This window comes from Gekko japonicus, unplaced genomic scaffold (assembly GCF_001447785.1).
Source record: "Gekko japonicus isolate JY-2015 unplaced genomic scaffold, Gekko_japonicus_V1.1 scaffold446, whole genome shotgun sequence".
NCBI classification, from domain to species: Eukaryota; Metazoa; Chordata; class Lepidosauria; order Squamata; family Gekkonidae; genus Gekko; species Gekko japonicus.
Genome location: NW_015168058.1, coordinates 116699 through 122291, shown reverse-complemented (window position 1 = coordinate 122291; position 5593 = coordinate 116699). Strand labels below are relative to the sequence as shown.

The 5593-nt window shown below is 41.7% G+C and overlaps 1 protein-coding gene across 1 annotated transcript in view; it reads right to left on the bottom strand.

Moving 5' to 3' along the window:
* Positions 1–5330, bottom strand: part of SPTB (spectrin beta, erythrocytic) — a 114243-nt gene extending 108913 nt beyond the window's left edge. The window contains exon 1 of the mRNA XM_015414511.1: positions 5173–5330. The gene's annotated coding sequence lies outside the window, so the exon portion shown is untranslated. The remainder of the gene's footprint in view (positions 1–5172) is intronic.
* Between the last annotated feature and the right edge of the window lie 263 nt (positions 5331–5593).

Sequence of the window (5593 nt, the reverse complement as noted above, 5' to 3'; positions counted from 1 at the left end):
AGGGAATGTCGCAAGCCAGCATACCTTGAAGACTGTCTTGTTAAGGTGCATTGGAATTTAGGGGGGAGGGGTGTTACGTATTGGGATTGAATCATCCCTGACTGAATCACCCCAGAGACTGTCTGAGCTTGGAGCACAAGAACAATAGCCGACCAGGACTCTGGAATAAACCAATCAAGTAGAAATGTTATGTCAATAGCCTATCACTTGGAGTGGGGTGTGTTTGGGTGTGGCAATTGCATGCTATTTAACAGAGGTGAGGCTCTGGAGTCTTGTCTTGCTGTTGCTGAAATCACAAATAAAATTGAGCTGATCACTAGACTCGAGCCTGCTCATCCATGGAACCCACTATTTAACAAACACATATGAGCTTCCTTACATCCCCTAGATCTAGATATGTCTTCACGCTTGCTAGGTCGAATGTTTTTCCAACTGTAGAGCTAAGTGGCCGTTTTGCTAAAATACAGTACTCAAATAGATTGTGTGATTGTGGATCAGGTGCAATAGAGACCTTAGATCATCTTATGTTATTTTGCCACCAGTGGACTGACCCCAGATCCTGTTGGATTACTTCTATTTTACAAAGACATCACCTCCCTATGGAACCCTGGATTATAACCATACTGCTAGCAGATGAGGACCCTGAAACGACTTGCTTGGTGGCAAAATATCTTTCGATAGTGTTATTTTTAAAGCAGCTTTGAAATGTTATAAGTAGTTTTATGTATATAACTTTAAAATTTTAAAACTAATTTCCATAATATCAAGGGAATTTTATAGAATTCATTGAAGTTTATAAAATGTGGTCTGATTATACTGTTCGAGAGTATGTTTACTAGCTTTTATTGTAAAGACGTTTGGTCTAAATTATCTTGTAATTATATGTAATGCATTTTATAGTTGCTGTTTGTGTGTTTGGCTTAAGACCTCGGGTCAATTAAGCTAATAAATGAAATGGAAATGGACAAACACATTTTACTTTGGAGATTTGGACTTTACAAAACCTCCACCTTTAGCTTTGAAAAGTTTTCTCTCTCTTAGCAGATAATAGGCAGTGGAGAGGGAATTAAGCCACACCCAGCTAGGTCTTAGTAAATGCTAATGGCTTCTCAGGACCCAGACAATGAGATGGTCAGCTCACACCTCTGGCTGGAGACAGTGACACCTAGCAGGGAAGAGAGATTTGGGGAGTTTAAAATACTACAAAATCTTTTCCTAGAGATTTCAGGAAAGGCTTCTTTGACCCACAGAAGAGGTAGGCAAACAGAGGTAATAAAACGCCTTGGCAAGGAAGAGAAGGTCTCTCTTTGGCTGATTCCATCTAGAGAGAAGGAGCTCTTATACCTGGGCTCCTGCTAAAGGCTGCCATTGCTATGTGGAGAAGACTAGCTGCCCGGAACAAAGACATTAGGGTAATGGGAAGCCTGTTTAGAATATTGTAACTTTTATTAAATTAAAGAACCTGTCTTAGAATAAGATCAGTTAGGGTGTGTACAGAGTGAGAGACATAGGAGTGGCATGTTCACACCTTTCTTTTGAGATCCTTTGCTCAATCTGTTTCTATGCTGAGACTGTGTGTGTGGAAATTTTCTTTTTAATAAATGTTTTGTCATTTTTAATGGTGGTAGCTGTTCTCTGTACCATATAGACCTCCATCTTTCAAACACGCTATTTGAATGGGTGCAAGGAGTAGGGGGGCAGTCAACTGGCAAGTTCCTAATCCCCCAGTGGCGTGAAAGTAACCAGATGCTGGGTAGCAGGAGAAGCAGGCACCATCAAAGCTATTCATAAATGCAGCCAGAACACAGAACAAGGAGGCTACTTAAAATGTGTCTTCCTCAGGTTAAAATCAGACTATAAAGTGCTTTTTTAAAAAAGTCAGTGCATTAATTAAAATTAGGTACACAAAAACATTTTGGCCTAGTGTCTAAAAGGAAATAGCTTAGGTGGGCCTCAAGGGATATATAAAAGAAATCCAGCATGCTTAAGGGATAAAATGCACTATGAATTCCATCTTTGTTGTGTTTTGAGCAAACAGTTCCCATCAGGGCTGGCCTGACCATTAGGCAAACATGGTATATTGCCTAATGTGTCAGAGTAGGTGCCAGTTTGAGGGACATCCAGAAGCCACATGCTGACTCCCCCCCCCTCTCCGCTGGGCTCCTCGGCTGCCCTTGTTTTTGAGCTACCTAGAGGCCACCTGCAGCAGCAGGCCCAGTGGGGACAGTAGATGCATATGGTGAAAGGAGGGGAAGGGCACAGTTTCAGTGCCTGGATGTACCCACCCCGCAGCCAAGATGGTGCCATGGCAATGCTTTGCCGGTGGCAGTCCCGGCAGCTTCTCCTTAGCCCCTGGCTTTCTATGTGGGATGTGTAAAAACCACACACCTGCCCCTAAGGGTGTCTGCTCCTTCCCTGCTGGACCAAGTTAGGAGGGGGATTTACTATGCAGTATATCTTATGGTCAGCAGAGGAAAAACGACAGATCTAGCCCACAGCATAGGACTAGGCAACCTTTTTGACCCAAGTGTCAAAAACATTCAACATCTACCTGAGAACACATAGGTTTGCCATGCAAAGATAAGAGGGGGGGAGGCTGTGAGATTATGGTTGTTCTTGGCTAAACATACCAATAGTAACCTATGTCACTGTTGCACTGGTGAGGCTAGGAGGCAATAATAAGCATAAACTATGCCAGTCTGCATCTCCTACACCAATGGCTTCAGCGGCACACCCAGCGCCTGATGGGTTCTCTTCAGTTACTTGGGCAAAATGGTCTGGTGTACAGCTGTTTGGCACACACGTAGGGGGTTGCCTGCTCCCCTTTGTCCCTTATAAATGAACAGTTGCCATTCAATTACATTATTACTCATTAAATTGATATCCTCCCTTTCTTCCATAATGTAGCTGAAGGTGGTATTCATGAGATTTCCAGAGTGTCTCCCATTGAAGCATTAAATAGATCCAGACCTGCTTAACTTCACCAAGCTGAATCACTTATCTTCCAACCATACCTTTGGACCCCAGGATAAACAAGCCCTGTTCACTTGTACAGCTCAATGTGTGATTTAAACACCACATTAATCTAGGTATTGGTCCCAGGTTTCAATCGCAAAGTAAGCCTCTATTGGCACTTTCTTACAAACATGTGCAGGATGTACATGCATTCACTGTAACGTGAACAGGACTACTGTTGCTGCTGCAATAGAAATATGCATGTTTTGATACAACTATCATGGACATCTATCACAGGACATCACCAGTGATGAGTAATATGCCACCCCACTCATAGAGCAATTTGGGTATTAGGGTACTTTAAAGATATTCTATCTATAATTCAAATAATGTATGAGACAATTATGTGCTGGAGGCAGGTTTTATGTTGAAAATGGCTAAGAGTCATCAGTTCTCATGGTGTATACACATATTTCTTTGTGCTATTGTTGCTAAAGGTTAAATGGGCTTTTGAAATAATACAAAAACTAGCAAAAATTGTTTACCAAAAGCAAAAATGGGATAAAACTATTGTCTACCCTTAGCAGAATGGAAAGAGCTCCAATTTCCCAGAAACCTGGCAAAGATACCCTCTCTAAACTGAGACACACCCTCCTGAGGCCTACCCCTTTCTTCCATGAGCTATCTGTTTTTGTGCCTTTTCTAGCCTCTCCTCTAACCCCACCCACATACTCAATGTGCAAGAGTAGTGATATAATTAGTACTTTTTGCCTAGTTGTTTCCAAAAACACTTCACTAAGTAGATATATGCAAATTTGTTTAGGATCGAATGCATTCTGTATTGTTGATTCAGCAATGTCTCCTTTTTTCCTTGCAGAACATCAGTTTCCAGCATCAAGAGGAGCTATTTTTTATTCTTTTACATTATTTTTTCTTTGCTATTGCCTTTCATGGAAGAAAAAAGGGTGCAATTTAAAAACAATACACCAGGCATTAGGGAGAATGTGTGTTGGTGGTGGTGGTGGGAGCAGAGATCTAAAATGACAGATGCAGGATACTTGAATAACTGCAGCCAGTGCAAAAATCCTGGGTAAACTGCATAAGGAAGGAAACTGCAGGGGCATGGAGAAAAAAAACTAAAAAACAGTCTACATTAAAGATTCTAGATCTGAAAAACGGAAGAGTACTATGTTAATGAGAGTTGGATTACCTCACCTCACACCCAGTCAGTTTGCAGTAAATTAAGAGCAGCCTAGGTGAGTGACAAAGAGTGGCAATACCTAATGCAAACCAGACAAGGGGAGTGGGAGAGGCCAATGCTACATGTGAAGAGAAGGGACACTTCTTGGTCCCAGTTTGCTTTAGGCAACAGAGTGCAAAGTGACAAAGTATCTTTCATACATTTAGTAAATTCTGTCCTTGAATACAGTAAAGTTTTTTTCTCACAACTGTTCCAGTCAGACTATTCCAGAATGTTATAGCCATTGTGGTTTTAAGAAATCCATTTCTGTTTTTCCAATCTAGCTTTTTAAAACTTTTTCTGTTGTGCATTCATGAGTTTCCTAAATACTATTGCTCCCTTTAAGAAACTATGAAGGACCTCTTCTTTTCGACAGAAGCAGCTTCCACACAGAATGAGAAACATTTCTTTTCTGGATAGTGCCTGCCTGGCCACAAGCCGTGCTTCCAGTGGAATGTGACTACAGCCGAATTGACACGGAGGATCTGACCAAGGCAGCTGTTTCAGTCCCATTACACACGCTGGGCATAATCTTAGGCTGACAGACACTCCTGCTACACATTCAGACTACACTTTATTCAACTTTTTACCAGCCTGCTCTGTAGACAACTTCTCTTTCTTCAGAGCCATGCCATTGCTACCAAATTAAGAGGCAAATTAAGAAGCCAAAATTACAATTTGTCTTTAAAAAGAAAGGGAGAAATGAAAGACACATACCAAAAGTATTCTTTTCACAGAAAATACATTTGTTAAGAAGAGCCAAGATCATTCAGTTTCACCTCCTCTATTCCATTCAAATGTGGCAGGATTTTAAACACCGTAACAAAAAGTGCTGCATAGGACAAAGTATTTCCAAACTACATGCAAGGCCGATATTGTTCTCTCATTTCCTGAATCAGATGAACATTGTATCACTCAAAACAGCTGTTCTTGGCCCGGTGCCATTCCTAGTACATGAAATAAAAAAGGCTTCTTACCTCAAAGGAACACTGAATTCTTTCTCGTTGACCTGCATTAGTTTGTGGTGTGCCTCTTGCAAGGAATTTTCAGCTCCATATTACTTGGAGTGAATGACAACTGCTAAACTTCCTCCCCCTCGGCAGGCTGGCATGATAGGGAGGGTGGGGGAAGTATGTGCGTGCCAGCGCAGGTCATTTGAGAGATATAGATAGCGAATGCGCATGCATATATCTAAAATTGTCAGCAAGCAGCTGTCAGTTCAGAACAGCTCTAAGAGGATCAAGTTCTCTCCTCCAGCCCCAGCATGTATTTGTGGATCACTGGCGGCCATTGGGAGTCACCATCCATTTCTACAGCACCTTTCAGTGGGCAAAGTCTTTTACAACGGCTAAGCCTTTTATTCTGACAACCATCCAGTGAGGTAGGTTAGGCAGCAAA